At 38.1% G+C, this 18,438-nt stretch overlaps 1 long non-coding RNA gene across 2 annotated transcripts in view; it reads left to right on the top strand.

The window, feature by feature from the left end:
* LOC114014295 (uncharacterized) overlaps window positions 1-18,438 on the top strand; it is a 144,491-nt gene that overhangs the window by 46,991 nt on the left and 79,062 nt on the right. For both annotated transcript variants that reach the window (XR_008730037.1, XR_008730034.1), the window contains 3 exons: window positions 252-4,005; window positions 15,647-15,702; window positions 17,773-17,860. This is a non-coding gene — a long non-coding RNA (uncharacterized LOC114014295). The remainder of the gene's footprint in view (window positions 1-251; window positions 4,006-15,646; window positions 15,703-17,772; window positions 17,861-18,438) is intronic.

Below are 18,438 nucleotides of genomic sequence, written 5' to 3'. Positions count from 1 at the left end.
ATTTTGAGACTACACGAATTTGTTCTATGTTTAGATGAAGGAGAAGCAAGAGGCAAGATTGTACTGTTTTCCCAAAGTCAGAGATAAAAATTCCCCATCATTAATTAAAATCCATTTTTTATATCATTGTTACTCAGGTCTGTCCACCAGTTTTTCTCTCTGTTTCAATTGCTGTGTTTCTTCCTTGTATTTCTTTTCTATATACCGTTACCCACTCACCCTTTTGTTTTTTCACATGCTTCTTGTTGTAGATGGGAAAGCTGCAGGATCCACAACTTACACATAGTCTTTGCAACTCTCTTAATCACTTGGCATAGCAGTGAGAGAGACCTGTTTCCATGGTGTGTGATGTGTATCTCCATGAACAGGAAAGAAAGAGATGATACTCTTTTCATGGATCAGTAGGTCAACTTCCTAATATGCTAGCTTGGGATCCCCAAGAGGCACCCAAATGGAATTTTTTATTTCACCTGTGTTTCTTTCATAGAAAAGGTATCTTATACTCTTTACAGACAACATTATGTGGTAATATTTAGATTTGTAAGAAGTTAACTTCAACTTTTGAAAGAGCAGATAGAACAAAGCCAGGAGACATTGGGAAATGGTGTTATTCAGGTGAACAGAGTGCAGCATTATGCCAGAAATGGGGAGGAGTAAGAAAATAATTCACAAATTACATGAGTCTCCTCTTTGTGTTGATAGACTGAATGAATGGGGGTTGCATCTCACTTGATTAACTTATACTGATGTGAATGAAAACCAAGTCTCTAAATCTACTTTAAACTGTAGTGTTTCTGGCATGTGTGAAACTGCACAACATTTTAATTAAGCTATCCACAGAATGTCAATAAAAAAGTGTCTTTGAACAGGTAATAGCTATCCAAAATAAAAAAAGAACAATTCTGGGGACACTACAAAGAACATTAGCACAGAAAGAGAAAAATTTAAGTCAATTGTAAGTCTGAACTTTCAGTAGATATAAACTGGAATATGTCCCTGTGAATTCTGAAACAGGTGAGTGAGATTGGCTGGCATATTTAGGTTGTTTACAGTGGCTCATGATGGTCTATTAATATGAACAGATGATGTGACATTGGCTTCCCTGGGGCCAGGATTTCAGCTCTGATATATTTGTTGGGAGTTGGAGAACATAAATTAGAAATAAGGCAAGCTAGAATATATCTCCATTTAGAAGGATAAGTTATTTTTTATATAGATTTTTCAGTCTGGCAACTACGTACTATCAAGTCTGAAATGGGTGTCCCATATCAACCTGTACTTTGGGAAGACATTTTATGAAATCCACTGTATCAGAAGAGGCAAAAATCAAAAATTCTCCTGAGGTCTGTATAGGCGCCTATTTTTATTGTGGAATCTGGGGACTGATGCTAATGAATGTGTGCTGTGGATTTATCCATTCAGTAGTATAAAAAAACCCCTACACGTTGTGTTTACTAGCATCTCATTGGAAAAATACTGGCTGTTCCTCCCAAGCAGTTATGTGTCCTCTTTAGGTTTGGGTTCAGTGAGAACAGCAACCAAATCTGTTACTACACTGTTTCTTTAATAGATCTTAAAATGCTTTAAAAAAAGAGATTGATAATATTTTTTCAGGTGGGAAAGCTGAGACAGAGTCCAGTGAAATGATTTCTAAATGACATTCAGATGGCAAACAAGAGAGCTGGAAATTTAGGCTTGGTGGTGTACACCATGGATCTGACAATTATCCCCAGGTAGAAGTTACCTTTCTATGTTAGAAAGACAATTAACTGTATCTTTAATGTTAGAAATTATCTTTCTGACAAAACATTTGTTTCTGTCAGTTTGGTTTTTGGCTTTGAGGGTTTTGTATGTTTGGTTTTTTTGGTCAGTGTCTTCTAGTACCTTGTAAATGTTGACAGATTCTTAACTTTGCAGGTTCTATGAGAATATGAATTTCTCTATTTCTTATTTTGCAGAGAGCAACAGATCTTGAAAAGCACCTAGGTGCTTAATTCCCAGAAAATTGACTAAAAGATTTAACTAAGCTTCCACAGTAAGGCTGTGTCTAAGCCAGCCATTGAATCTGGCTCTCCCGAGCCCAGTACAGTGCCCTGGGGCCAAACAGAGATGCAACATGGTGTGACATGTTATATCTTCACTATACAACATTGTGAAAGGGAGGATCAGAATAATTTCTTAGTTCATGCTTGACTAGAATTCATGCAGCTGGCATTTCTTATTGGTAATTCAAAGCAACCTACACTCACAATTAAAAAGCTTTTTTGTGAATTGTAAGCAAAGACTTTTCAGCCTGCACTTTGGGGTTCCTTGGTCTGAACTGTCCTTTCTGTCCTTTGAGGCCTTTGTAACTGCAGAGCATAAGAATAATCGAGTAATTTTGGCCTTTACACAACCTATAGTAAGGTGTTATTTAAAGATTAGTATAATATAATTGTTTGCTTTTTACTGAATAATCAAGTAAACATCTCTTTCTTAATCCCTTGAGGCTTCAGAGGTCAGGCTTCTGCTTTTTGGCCTCAGGTTCTATGGCTAAGAGGACACAATTCACATGTAGTCCTTTAAGGAAAAACAGATTTTCCTGTGGTTCTTTTTGTTTTCTTTTTTTGTGAGCTTGTTTTTTTTTTCCCCCTAAGTCTCAGGGACTGATTCATCTCTATCATAATTTTTTACAGTGCTTTCAGTCCAAACCTTTTGCAAAGTTAACCCCTCTTACTTTACTGTGAGAGCTGAATTGGCTTCAAACTTCATAAACGATCTGAAAATAAATACAAAATCTCATTTTGTTCTTTTAATGCTTCTGAAGAATTCCTTAAGTAAGCTTAAGGCATTACTTTTTTAAACAGGCCTCCTCCACATAGTGTTTCTGAGGCAGCTCACAGTGTGTTGTACAATGGTAGCTGTTACCTCAAATCAAATGCTGTCTTACATTTACCACTTGATAGAGTTTTCCATAACAAAGACAGCAGACTAAAGCCTGTTACAGTAAGCCATACTTTATTTCAAATCAAATGCTAATCCATCTGAAGACATAAATACAGCCACTGAAACCCCAAACTTCAAATTTCAGTCACTATTGTTTCACGTAAGGCACACATTTCATTTGAAGTGAACTATCATGAAACTATCATAATGCAATTAGCAGCTGTCATGTGGGAAACCTATGAGGTCAGACAAACAAGGCAACCAGATGGTGCTCACAGTTCTGCATATTCAATCAACATTTTTTCATACTGTATCATAAACTTTCTTCTCTGGTGCAAAGGGCCCCACGACTTAATCTTGACAAGTTTATGTGTTAGTTTGCATTGTCAGGAGCTAATGTTGTATCTCATATGCACTATTATTAAACAAATTCAAAATATGAAATACCTACTCAAATGTAAAGTGCAAGAAATAAAATCACAAGGTTGGATTTCTCTCTGGCTATGTGAAACAAAGGCAAGGATTGAATTGTGGGTTTTCACAATGGAGGGATTTTACCAGTGAAATGCCACAAGGATCTGAGATGGGATCTGTATCATGCAATAATCTTGGTAGCATAAATTACATAATTTCAGGTAAGGTTACATAATTTCTGGATAACAGCACATTGCCTAGGGTACAAACAGTTGCAAAACAGTCTCAAAAAGCTCAATAGAGTGAATGAGAAATTTCAGTTTGTCCTGGTTTTGGCTAGGATAGTTCTGAGTTTTTTTCAGTAGCTTGTGCAGTGCTGTGTTTTGGATTTAGTATGAGGATAATGTTGATAGCACACTGATGTTTTTAGCTGTTGCTGGGTAATGTTGATACTAAGTCAAGGACTCCAGTTTCTCAGGCCCTGCCAGCAAGAGGGCTGGAGGGGCACAAGAAATTGGGAGGGGGCACAGCCAGGACGGCTGACCTGAACTAGCCAAAGGGGTATTCCATACCACGGAACATCATGCTGAGTATATAAACTGAGCGGAGTTGGCCAGGGCCTGCTGACCACTTCTTGGGGACTGTCTGGGCATCAGTCAGTGGATGGTGAGCAATTGCGTTGTGCATCAATTGTTTTTTTCCCCTTTCTTTTAGAATTTATTCTTTCCTATTATGTCTCCTTTTCATTGTTGTTGTTGTTATTATTATCATTATTATTATTATCATCATCATAATATTTTACTTTATTTTAATTACTGAATTGTTCTTATCTCAGCCCTCGAGTTTTACCTTTTTCCCAATTCTCCTCCCCATCCCGCTGGGGGTGGTGGGGAGTGAGCAAGTGGCTGCATGGTACTTAGTTGCCAGCTAGAGTTAAGCCACAACATGGTTGAAATTTAAAGATGGCAAATGACCAGGAGGTTGGGTGGAACATCTTGGGAGTCGCTGTGGGTTGCTCTCTGAGGACATCAACTTGATGTGCAGCAGCAGTCTAAAAAGCACACGGGAATTACCTGGAAAGAATAGAATGCAAAACAGAAGATAGCAGTATCATGCTGTGAATTCATAATGCTTTCATAGCTTGAGTGCTGAATGAATTTTTGGGCATCCTTTCTCAAAAAAAGACACAGTAGAACTATGTGAGGCACAGAAAATTTTAAGAAGGATGGTCAGAAATAGTGAAAAAAAACTTCCACATCAGGTAAGCTGGACTGAATAAGACACAGCCTTCAGAGGGGTTAAGTGCAGAAGGAGCATGATACAGGTTTATGTAATTTTGTACCATGTGAAGAAAATCAATAAGGAATTATTTATTTATATGCTTGTAGCACAGAAGCTTAGAGATAACAAAGAGCAGAAGGTTTAGAAGTGAAAGAAGCACTTTTTTACACAATACAGAAATGAAAGTCTTCTGTTCAGTAATTTCCCAGTTTATATGCGTCAAAATTATAAAAGAGTGAATAAATAGGTGTGTCAGCAGGGAGGATGGCTCAAAAAGTACCTAAACTGTGAGTGCCATATCTTGGGGGGAAGGAGGCAAATGCAGAAGAATCCCAGTGCATCTCCAGTTTGTAATATTGTTTTCCTAGAATTTCTGCTATTGTGCACTTTCAGAAGTAGGGTACAAGGTTGGGTTTTAGTCTGGGGGCTCAGACTAATGCTTTCATGTAGACAAGTCATTGAGGCTCCCAAAATCAAATCTCTTTGCCTGAAGTTCCTCAGTAAACTTCAAATCCACACTGTAAAAGATATGTAAATACTTACGGGGTTTAAACACAAAGTTTTTTTCTTATATGTTTTTCATACTGTGATCTCAGGGCTAGGAGATGGGTTCCGTTACCTCTTGCACTGCCCAGGGAGTAGGGTTTTACTGGGGGACAGTTACAATTCTAACACAGCTAACTTGCCATCAGCTACCTCTACTGTAAAAACAGTTCCATTAGTTGGTCTTGCTGTATCCTTGAAAAATCCCTCTTAAAAAAAAAAAAAAAAAAAAAAAAGCTTTTGAAGAGAAGGGGATCTAGCATTAGAAAATCCATAAAATTGTTCTTGGGGTTTTTTTTTTTTAACCCTTATCTATTAATGTAGTGTTCAGGAATTATACTAGCTTGCCAGTTAAATAGCTTTCTTCAGGCTTATCGAAAAGTTTATGATGAGTTTTATGATTGACATTACTTGTGTGTATGGTTACATATTCTCAGTAAATTATCTAAACTGTGGGCACAGATTCTCAAACCAGTGTACCCGGAAATACTTCCTTCATCTTTAGGAAGTGAATTTGCAAAACTGGCCCACAAGGGTCCTGCAACATTTGGCCCTATATTCTTCCATCTCCAGAATAACTGAAGGGAAATGGAATTTCAAAAAGGCTTCATCTGTTTGGTATGATTTTGGATTAGATTGAGATTACAGAAGCTCTTATGGATTTGTTTTTACACCGGTAGGTTAATATCTGAATTTTGTTTCTGAAATTCATTTGTTGGATTATTGTAAAACAAATTCTGACAGGGAATAGCCATATCTCATACAAAAACCTGAAAATATTCTTTGCTCTTGAGATTTCAGCCTGTTTTATCATGCCATGTTAACACTGTTTTGTAGAACATAAGGCCAGGCTAACCACCAGGCTTGGTGGAAACCCCTCCCGTCATCCTGGGTAAATGACTAATGCACCCATCTTCTTATGTTTATCACATACCTACTTTACATGCGCACGTCAGGCAATTAAATATATTTCTTTTTTTTTGCATTTTCTAATTAAAACTTCATTGGCCAAGAGGAGGGTAAGGAGGGGTCCATTGCTCTTTATCCTAATACTTAAATACTTACAAGAATAGGAGAGACAACCACGGATAGGATGTCTTGATGCCTTGACTCATTTCCATGAATGTCAGCCCAATGACAAGTTATTGGAGGTTTTGAACATGAAGACCCCTTGGATTTAAGTATATGAACTGGGAGCTCTTTGTACATACAGGCAAACTATCACTGGAATTCCACTACTAGGTGGAGTGTTAATTTAGTTCGAGGATAAATCACAGTTCTTGGGAGATAAATCAGAACTCTATAGACTACTGTGGAAGAGCTCTTAGTAAACAGTCCTGGAGAGCTGATTTCTGGAAACAGCTGAGTTCCCTTTCATATCCAGTCTGTACCAATGATATCCTATCATGACTGTGTTGCCAAATGAATATGTATTCCAAGCTAGATGGAGAGAAAATCTTTTGACAGAAAAGAGAGGAAACCCCCCTGTCAATTGATTACTGTACCTGCAGCTATGGAAAAAAAATAATATATATATATGTATATGGGTGGTGGTGGTGGTGTGCATTTCTTTGATTTAAATCAGTTAAAAAGGACTTACATAAGCAAAAACTTTAAACTAATTTTTTAAAATTGTATAACTGCAGATATGATGTTATGGTAAAGGTACTATGCAGAGAATTAAGCTAGCTCTGAATGTCTGCATGATCCTTATCACAGCATCTATAAATCATTTGCAAGGCAGCTGGCAATTATGAAGGTCTATTGATGAGCCATAGAATGGCAGGAGGGAATAAAAGGGAATATAAAGAATAAAATTAGCAAAGATAGTTTTATTTGAAAATATGCTTGTTTGCAAACATTTTTTGTTTTATTTTTGTCCTCTTATCTCCCTTGGAAATGTAAACCATGCAAAAGCACTGAGACTTCCTGCTGCCAAAATTTATCTTTTTTGACAGTAACTGCTGCTTACCTGAAGAATTAGAGGGAACATGGTTTTCTTCTGAAGTAGTGCACCATGTTGTGCATTCAAATTTTTACTCTTCCTGATGTGATTTGATGATACTGTTACAAAGCTAAACTGTTGACTAAGGCTGTGAAGTAAATTGAGTGGACTATAATTCCTGAAAGTGGAAAAAAATTAAAAAAATCATGAGCTGTTCTGTGCAGTTAGAATAGTATAATCACAGTAAGGGAGAATTTAAACTTGACAGGTTTATGAAAACCTGTTTAAAATTCTTAACATAATTTAATTTCTATGATCTATCTGTAATGACATTGCCAAAGTCCAAATAATATGATGCAACACACTAATGGTGTTTTGGGGTGATCTTTGTAGCATTTGAGATTTGTAATAATAGTAACACTACCTTTCTTCAAAGAATACTTTATAAGAAAATCTATTTCAGGAGATGATAATCTTATTTATTTATAAATAATAAAGGTGTCAGAGGGAGGAGAATATACTCTGATCAGCCATTACAATACACATGCCAAACCCATGGTAAGAACGAGATACACATTCTATTGGACCTTATTTCTTAATAATAAACTTTTGTGTGCTTCTGATTTCCTGAAGTAATTTATGCAATATCATCAGACAGTAATCATTTTTATTGTCATAATGGTTTTAGGTGCCTATATTAAAGAACCCAGAGGTGTGTACAAGGAAGCACCTAAAATAATCTGTGCTCTGTGGGGCACACGTGGTAGAAGAGAAATGTTCTGACTGAAGGGAAGGAAATTTTGTGTATGTATTATGTAAACTCATCTTCATTTAAGATGTTTCACAAACTTTCAGTGAAATATATGAAGTAGAAGGCTTACCTGAGCAAGCAAAGGATTTGAAAGTAGTTGTCCCTGCAAACTGCTGCAAACTGAGACTTGAATATCCAAGATTTCTACCTTTCATTGGAAGGTCAGTGTACGGTAACTGACTGCTTCACTAGCTCATGAGTTGGTTTGGCAGAATGAAGTTCCAGCTTAGTTTAATACCTCTTTAGTCTACTGCTGAGAATGTACAGCAGTGTCTAAATTCAACGCATGAGTAATTCCGGTCCTGGCTGGAGTTCGAATGTCATCTATGCAGTCACTGCATGCTGTTGGAACAGCAGGTGGAGCCTACAAAGCCTGTTTCAAAAAGTACTACAGGGAACACTGGAAGGAACTTGACTGTCTCTTCCAAACCCACAGAGACTTTAAGGATTTTTGGGATTTTATTTACAGAGAGGACAATTAGATACCAGTTTAAAAAAAAAAAATTCCGAAGAGTTAGGTCTTACATGAATGTATTATTATCAAAACCTAAGGTTTTCTGACTTGTCCATTTTTTTTTGTTGTTGTCTCAATTTCAGAATGGAAATAAGAAAAGCAATGTCAGTAAGATAAATGCTCACAATTACTTTGGTCTTAATCATATTGCTCCATGATCATGATGGATCCTGGAAGAGAACACACTTTTCTCTTTTTTTGACCTTATTATTATTATTTTTATTATTATTTTATTTTGACCTTATTATTATTATTTCTCTTCTTATGACCTTAGCAGGGGCCATTTACTAGATTACTGTCACTTGCAGACAAATAGGTGAAGTGTAAAGTCAGTATAAGATGGTGCTGCAGGAGGCTACTGTTTGCCCTATTGCAGAAATCAGTCTGTTCATTTGCATTATACATTGAAATCAGTGAGATTTCAAGGTCTGAATCTGAACCTGATTTTGAGACTTAAACCATCTACAAAGAAGCAGATCTAATACCCATAACTAAGGCAGTATTTACTAGTTTTCTAGTTTGCTTTTTCTAGGTCTTATATTATTTGTGTTCAGTTTCTGAAGAGTTAAACCTGAATTGTCCTTCAGATTCGTTTGAATGTAATCTTGTCACTCACTTGGCTGACTCAATAATTTATTGATTAGTTGTTAACTTGACATGCTTCTTTCTATTGTTTATAGCAGAAACTAGTTATTTCCTAAATTTCTCTGTTGTTGCTGTTAGTCTAAGTTTAACATCTTTTGGGCAAGCCTATCTCACTGGAGTGTCCAAGTGCAGCCAGCTATGGTCCTGGTACTGCCGGCAGGGTCTTACACTGACAATCAGCTGAAGTCTTGACTACTGCTGCTATTATAAAAAAAAAGTGTGGGAGAAACTGCAGTATCAAGTTTTAAATTTGAGAGTTATTATGGATTTAGAAGAAACAATACAGGCAGAAACTGGAATATGGACATTTCAGTATTTTTTCTTACAGATTGTGAGCAAAGAATGGAATGGAGCATTAAAAAACAAATCCAGGGGAAAAAAAAATTACTTACTGACTGGTGGCTGAATTAGAACAAATCCCTTAGAATGACATCACTTTTATTTGAGAACAGCAACTGCTGGAAAAATCATTGACCTGTTTCAATGTTTTGGTGTAAAAAAACCCAAAACTAACTAGTTTTAATAGTAGAATCTTCCACTGATACCTACTTCATAAAAGAAGAAGTCTTTTATCTGTCTAGTAGTTCTTAAATTATTGAGTGAAAGACATCTGCCTGGACTGAAGTTAGATTCTTTTAGAACTAAGGATCTGTATACATACCGTAATTAGTTTTCAATCCTTTATTTACAAGTAGAACAAATCTATTTAAATAAGTCTTACAAGATTTCTCATATTAATCTCTTATTACATCTGTGAAGGATCAGTGATTTGTTAAAATATAGACTGAAGTCAACAAAATAGAACCTGTATAAGACTACTAGGGAAGAGAATCAGCTCCCCTCCAAACAGTGCACCAAAATTGATTCTGTCTTTAAAGGTGTCATAATAAAGTTGTATTTTCCCTTTCAAAATGACATTTCAACATTTAATTTATTCCCATTATTCCTAAATGCATAGCCAAGTGCAGAATTTCTAGAAGGGCTTGTGCTGTCCTTGTTCTGATCACATAGATCCTTTGAGGAAAAGGCTTGCTTGGAAATTGTGCAATGACCATAGAAAAGGAATATTTTTAACAGTTTAAAAATAGATCAGATGCTGCACTCCATGCAACCAACTGTTCTCACTTTCCAAGTGATGGAATGTCCACCCACACCTCTCTTGGAAAGAAGAATTGTTAATTCAAAAAGAGTCCGTGTTTCAAGCTGTAGGCTGTACTGACAATTTGACAGTGCCCACACCACCAGACCTTGTTCTTACACCTAAAGCCACTTGGAAGTTTCAAAATGGAGTGCTGTTGTTGAGGTACGTCCTTCGACACTTCTGGTTTGTATTTGTGCCATTACTGTGACTACTTTTTATAAAATACCTGTCACTTGTTGACCAGCAGGAGCTTACTCTCTCTTATTTTTTCCCACCCCCCTAACAAACAGTTGTAGCAAACATAATACATGTTCTACTTGCCATCACTGGGATATAAAGAGAATTGCTAACTCTGAATTCATAAATATCAAGCAGTCTCCATTTGGCAGCTTTGCCATTGCTGTATAATTGCAATGAGAATGTAGGTCCCAATTACACTTAAGATTTATCAGATTATATTTAGGGCATGAATTGTAGCCTTTAATGAGATGGGATAATGGGTGGTAATCAGGTTAGGAGAGGACTGAAATGGCTTTAAGAGAAACTTTGAACTATCCAGTGTGAAGCTCTGTTAACTAGAAGCTACTGCAACTGTGCTTAATAGCACATTTGGTGCCATGAGGGCCCTGCTACTGCCCTTTGATACCGTTCCTGACACGGTCCTTCGTCTCATTTGCCTTCTCAAGCAGGAAACTGCAAGGGCAATTTCAAAGCCATCTTCTTAGTGTCCAGTAGTCCCTAAGTGTGGGGACTACCCTAACAAGCCTTACACTTTCAATATGTCATTCTAGCTGCCTAACCTAGCTAACACAGGTTGAGCTTCTCACTTCAGATTCTCATAGGCCATTTCTGGTGTAGGTGTGACACACCACACCAAGTTGATACATGCTCCTATCCTCTGTCATCCTGGAATAGTATCTTTATTCTTCACTCTGGATAGTGTTTAAATGAAGATCTGTTTGTGCCTGCAGAATTACCCCATTCCTGTTCCCCGAGAACCCTGCAAAGCAAAGGCGTTATGCTAAAATGATAACATTTCCTCTTTTAACACGCCCGTGTTTATGGGAAATACCTGTCATTTGCTGTGTGAACTGCGCTGGCATCGGTAACTTCAATAGACAGGTCTGCATGGACACATGCCAGCATTTTGGTAACTCCCAGTCTGCAGGGCATAAAGCCAGCTCTTGCTGAATCCCTGCCGTATAGCCACGCTATCACATCTTCTGGAGGGGCAGTCTGTATTTGTACAGTTTTCCATAACAAAGATGCACGAAGCCAGCACTGACATTTTGCCCAGCTGCTTAGGACCGAGCATTGTCTATTCCTCCTCTGTGTAGGAACGGTCAGTGTCATGTACCCTACTGTGGCAAAGGCAATCCTGAAACAACTGCCTTCAGTATAGGCAGTACATAACCGAACCAGAGGATTAGGGGGTGACACTGAAATACTACTGGTATTTCCACTGACCAAACTACTATCTGTACAAGTGATTTTGGTGTACATATGTGAAGGCATATCCTCAGTACTTGGAAAGATTGTATGGTCACTAACTAGTAAAAACATTTTCAACAGTGTAAAAAATACTTAAAATTGAACGCTGATTTATTTTGCTGCCAGGCACGTTCTTTAACAGACATGTACAGACAGTAGTTGTCAAGGAGTTATATATGGCAAACTGACCTGCATCTGCTCAGGGAGATGAGAGCCTAATGCACATATGGCATTATACAAGTTTACTAGCAAGTGTATTACCCTTGTATGTTGAATAGCCCAGCTGTGCTGCTTTTTCTTATGGGCTGAAAGTAAGGGGCAACACTTTAGCATGCCCTGTTGGAAGGAGCAGAATGGGTTCTGGGAAACACCAGAGAGCTACGCCATAATCCTTGGGAGCAGAACAAAACAATCAATGTCATCTCCACAAATACCGGCTACAATAGGAGATTTCTAATTACTTACTATTTTTTTTAACTTTGGACCCTATCTTCTAAATTTTTTTCCAGTCACCTGTGCAAATTTAAATTTCAGTTTGCTCTGTGCATTTCCTCAATGTATATTAATTTACACCTCGCCTTTTATTGTGTTCAGTAGGTGAGCTATTAAAGGACAGTTATTTAGAAAAATATATTTTACTGTTGTATGGATCAGATCTTTCAAAACAAGTACTTCTGCAAAATAGGTCTATGCATGTTCAAAGTTCCTCCTTCCTGTATTGGCATTTCTTACAATTAGCCAAAAAAACCCCCAACCCAACAAAAAACAAAACTATAGTCTATAGCCCCAATCTAAAGAGCAAAGCATCATGCATTGCAGAAAACAAATAGCTGAGTAAATAACTGGAAATAGTTTAAATTTTAATATTTATTGTAGAAGGTTAAACACAAATATGTGGGTTTTGTTATTAAATATGTCCCTTTTATGAAGCATAGTGTTGTGTCTACGATGATGTAAGATACTTCAGCATGGCTGATCTAACCTCGAAAGTATTTGTTTACGGTGAGTTGTGCTGAAATATTCATGGACAGAAAGAAAGTAGTAAGGTTTAATTAACATATGTATCTGTGGGATACACAGATACATAAAATAGCAAGAAGTGCAATAATCTGTTGTTAGTAGCTTGCAGTTATTTCTGTCCTTAGGAGTAATTGAAATATACGGGCTGACAGAGCATCTTTATGGCTGACTTGGGCATTGCAGTGTTTACTGGGGAATGGGAGTATGCGGTTGATTAACATTGGAAGAATCCATCTCTCCATGTAAATAGAGCATTGGAAGAAAGGATTATTTGGTGATGAAGCATAAAACCGTGATTTGGAAATTGGAGGTTCATTTCCCAGCTCTGTTACATGTTTTCTCAAAAGTAAAGCATCAGAGCACTCCATTTTGCCTCTTTTGCAGGCAGAGAAGTGAGCAGTAGAAGTTTCTCTCCCATTTTGCAAAGCACGTCCCAGAATCACAAGTCTTCTGTGGATACTGCTGGTTTGCTTTATATCCTAGTAAAAATCTGATTTTGCCATATTATACCTATATGCCACATATTTCATAGCGTAATCCCTATATCCACTGGGGCCTTGCAGGGACAGTATAGTACAAATAGAGACAGCACCAGGATACGAGCTGAAGTTGGGCAATGTTTTGTAGGAATGCTACGGGTTGTGCTGTCAAACATCATACTACCACAAACCATATTCTCTCTGGCACTCATTTATTGATAAGTATTGTGTCCTAAATTATTCATGCGTTTTTTTATCCTCTTGTTCTGCATTTTGAGGGCTTCTCGCTTTTTCTAAGTACATTTCTTTTGCAGCGTAGTACTGTAAACAGTGATGATAATCAGCAAAAAGGCAGCAACAACAGGACCAAAAAAAATGGAGGCACATCTTGTAGTTGGTTAGAAAATCATAAATACAGTGGAGTAGTCATACCTTCCGCCCACGTGAATATCAAAGGATGGGCACCTCTAGATGAGGTGAACGTACGCGTGTCTTCAGCTGATAGTGCCTGCTGCACAATTAAGTTTAGTATCCTAGTAACAGCTGCCCATGCCTCCTCCAGCAGGGACGTGCAGTGAACTTTTAAAGGGCAGACTTCAGCACGCTGAATAAAAAGCAGCAGGCAGAAGGGCAAAGTCAAAAATTTAGAAAAAATGGCTGCAGGCTGTTTTGTGCGGGTTTTTTGAGAGCATTTCATTAAAGGAGCAGAAGGCTTGTGTGCCTTCTAAGCATTTAAGAAGTAGTGGAGTGTTTATGTGAAAGAACTTCAATAGAGCCAATAACGTTTGCTAAAATAGCAGATCATGCCTGAATGCAACAGGTTTGACTGGAGCAGGGATCACAGTTCAGAAAGAAATTACAAGGGCAACATGAGGATCAAAGAGAAAAAGCTGAAGGACTTAACTAGACACAAGCTGCTCTGATACTGTCTGGTAGTACTCGTTTGCATATCTAAAGGTCAATCAAAGCAAGAATTACACATACACATAATGGCTTGGCTTTCAAGAGCCCTTCAGGCCTTCGTGTCTGGTCTTAGGTACTTCAGTCTAAGGACATTGGGGTAGGTAATGCACAGCCAAACGGAGACTTCGAATCTTTTGAAAAGGTCACATGGATTTTCATATCCTCATCAATATTTGAAATGCTATGTGTTCATTTTAGGAAATTATAATTTTCTTTTATGAAGGCAAATACACTTCTAAAACAATGTGATATGATTTTCTCTTGGCTTTGTGTATGTGTCTGTATGCATGTATTTTTTTCCTAATCTTCCCTTCACCTGCAGTTATTAGTTGCATATTTTCTGTGGTCAAGCCATTTAACCTTCAGCAAACCTGATCTGAGCATGTGTGAAAAGGTTGTGCTAGTGAGAAAATGTGATTAGGACACATGATAGTTCTCTGGTTGTAAATCCTCTTGATACTAATGGGAGAGGGACCTCACTGGAGTATGACACAGCAAGCAAAAAGCACCAAACAGCCTGCTGGACCATACCCTACAAACATTCAGTTCAAGCCCTGTTCAAGATTAAATAGCTACAGACAGTAAAGAGCCAGAGACAACATTAGCTTTAGCAATTATCTGAAGTGCCATAGTCCACATGTTCAAAATTAGTAGAATTTTAAGTGTCAGGCACCTTAATTTGTAGTTCTTCTTAGATTATGCATGTCTATTCAATCCATGGAAACTATGTTTACGAACATTATGTGGGTTGTAATGGCAAGTACTTGAAAACTAAAACAGATTAGATTGTTGATTGTGCTTTTAACTTCAGCTCTGCCTCTTTGTCCACCCACGAGATCTCTGTGGCAAAATATAAACTGCTTGTGCTTCGAGCAAGCACAGCTGGGAGTGCTGAGACAAATACAAACCTGGTGTTTCTTCAATATAGGGAGGGTAAAGGCAAATTAAGTAACATTCTTTGAACGTAATACTTCTCTATGTGTTACTTTTTAAAAAGATGGCCAAGAAACTAAATCAAAATAACTTTTCTGTACAATTACACATGTGTATGTGGTCCATGGAACCCATCCTGCTAAGATAATGCCTTTTCCTGAGGTTTTAAACATAGTTCTTAATAGAGTATCACTGTTTGCTGGCTGCCAGCTACAGGATAAAGCTGGATATAAATTTTTCTGAGGTGTGTTACTGGACATGGTCCTGGGCAACTGGCTTTAGGTGGGGCTTGAGCAGGGGCTTGGACTTCTAGAAGTCCCTTTCAACCTCAGCCATTCTGTGATTCTGTTAAGACTAATAATATATTTTATATGTTTTATGATAGCGTGCCAATGAAAAATGATTGCTTGTTCATGTAAAGTCCCAGACTGTCTCTGTTTTACTTTCCTTGTTGAAGAAATCAGTCTGAGATTGTGAAAAATAACCCAGCCTGCTAGATTTCTCTTCTGTCTCTCTCTCCCTCTCTCTTTTTTGATAATAGCTGTCATCTTTCTGGAGAATCCTGGAATGACTGAGATGCCAGGCCAAGAACAGGAGGTAAAAGAAATATTAATGCCTACCTAACATAAATGTGAATGACACAGTACATTTTTTAAGGATGAATTTAACAAGTTCTATCTTCTTGGAGGAATATTTCTGGTTTTGGGGTGGGTTTTTTTGTGTGTATGTGTGTCTGGTTAAATCCCTCTCTAAGGGTATCAGGATGGCCTCATATGAGTCATAACAAACTTCAGCAAGCTTTTAAATTTTTATATTATTTTTAGGGGCTTGTTTTAATTTATCGAGTTTTGATCTTTCTGCTGTTTTAGAATTACTGTGAATGAATATAATAGAAAACAAAGTAATTTTCATAACAAAGAACTTTTCTAGGATTATTTTTATTGCAATCTTACATTCAAATGAATGTGTGCTTTATTTCTTCCTAAATTTCAGAGATTCTTTTTCAAAATGTCATAGAAGTTAAGTTGTGTTATGGCAACATAACAGTAGCTTAAGGTGTTCTTAAGGAATCTAAAGATTTAAATGTACCCAACACAGGCTTCCTACAGCTGATCCTAATACTGTCCTGGTTTCAGCTGGGATACAGGTTTTCTTCTTAGGAGCTGGTACAGTGCTGTTTTGGATTTCATAGGGGCAGGGGGTAGGTACTTAGTTGCTGGCTGGGGTTAAACCATGACATCGTGATTTAACCCTAGCCAGCAATCAAGCCCCACACAGCCACTGGCTTGTAAAACTCAGGGGTTGAGATAAGAACAATTTAATAGGGAAAGCAAAAGCCACGCACACAAGCAAAGCAAAACAAGGGATTCATCCACCACTTCCCGTGGGCAGGCAGGTGCTCAGCCATCTCCAGGAAAGCCGGGCTCCATCATGCATAATGGTTACTCAGGAAGACAAACACCATAATGCCAAATGTCCCTCTCCCTCTCCTTCCTTCTTCTTCCCCCAGTTTATATACTTAGCATCACGTCCCATGGTCTGGAATACCCCTTTGGCTAGTTCAGGTCAGCTGTCCTGGCTCTGTCCCCTCCTAATTTCTTGTGCCCCTCCAGCCCTCTCGCTGGATGGGCCCAAGAAACCAAGTCCTTGACTTAGTATAAATATTGCCCAGCAACAACTAAAACCTTATCAACGTTGTTCTCACATCACAGCCAAAACACAGCACTGTACCAGCTACTAAGAAGAAAACTAACTCTATCCCAGCTGAAACCAGGATACATGACAATTCAAAAGATTAAAAAATACACCTTTCAGGCTTCATGAAATGAAAATATAAATTAAAAGTATGGTGCCGAGAGTAGTCATAATGTTTACCCCTAAAATGTCAGTTTTTTCAATGAATTTCTCCAGTGTTTGTTTTCACATGTGACAACTGTTACATTATGTCTTAAAGAATGAGCACACATCACAGGGGAGAAGTTTATAAAGTTTTTGAAAAACTTTATAAAGAAGAATTATCATGCAAGACTGTGTCTCTTAACTTGTTACCAGGTCTTGTTAGGTATTTGCCTGTCTGTAGAGAAAGCATGTACATTCTGGAGCTGCATCCTGGCTTGTGTACTAGCCACCTAGGCTTTAAATCAATACCAATGAGCCAGGGAGAGAAATGCACCTTCTAGAGCTTTCTGAAAACTAACGAAAGCCTGAAGGTGCTGTATATCTGTGCTGGGGGGAGCGGGGGAGAGGGACAGAGAGAATTGGGGAAGTAAAACAGAAATGTGGTTGCTGAAGTTCCTGGGTGCTGAGATTGTAAGAAAGTCTGGAATGAATTGGACTGCAAGATCATGCAGCAAATTTTGTCTGTCTGGCAGTGGACAGACAGTAACAGATACATAAGAGAACAGCATCAGAAGTGCCCAGATTCTAATAATTCACATTTTAAGAACTTCCCAAAACAGAGGTTGTAGCCACATCTTGGAATGTAATAAATTTTTAGACTTTAGACTCTCTCCTTCAAAGATTTTGCCCCCTTCGGACTGTGTGCATGATGATTTTGTCTGGCACCTTGTACTCTTGTGTTACAAGAACAGTGACTAATGTTTTTCCTTTGCACTTTATCCATGCCATTCATGATTTAATAGATCTCCTAATTTGTTGTTTCTGTAGGGAATACTCTGCCAGCTGCCTCTCTGGCACCTCAAAGGGATTTTCTGCTTTGATTGTTGCAGCGTCAGAGAGCAAGAGAGTGTTCTAGGTAGGCAGGACCGAGTCTATTTTAAGATCTATACGAGTGCTTTGGGGAATGTTCCAAATTACGATGATCCAGCAAAATTATAATTAACTTGATGTCTTGTGTGCCTGAAATAGGACCAGAACTTTTATATTTGTTGGTGTTGAACAATGCTTTAACTGGCCAAAAGGACTGCTGCTCAAAATGACATCCACATTTAGTTTAATAAGCAAAACTGTTGTTACTTGGAAAATGTTTGTGTGCTGGCACGTGTGTTTGAAGGCGGATTAGCACTTGCCAATGATGCACACTTGCCTGGGGCTGTAACATGCTCTTCGTTTCTGAGACTCCAGGGATAAGAGGACAGAGGACACACTCCCAGGGACTGTTTCTGTCACAGATACAGATGCCTCTCATGTCCCTTAACTTTTGATTACCTCTGTGCTGGTAGTCACTTTGTTGAGGATCAGAGGTTGATCATCTCCTCATGTACGGTCTTAGTTCAGAGCTAGAACATGAGCTGCAACTGGGGAAAGACATCTGGATTTGAGTTAACCTTCAAGCCAATCCATGTGAAGGCAGGTGTCATGGTCTGTTTGGGT

The sequence above is a fragment of the Falco cherrug genome, chromosome 1 (genome assembly GCF_023634085.1).
Source record: "Falco cherrug isolate bFalChe1 chromosome 1, bFalChe1.pri, whole genome shotgun sequence".
NCBI lineage: Eukaryota > Metazoa > Chordata > Aves > Falconiformes > Falconidae > Falco > Falco cherrug.
Note: the sequence above shows the minus strand (reverse complement) of the source record. Positions and strands in the feature narration are given on the sequence as shown.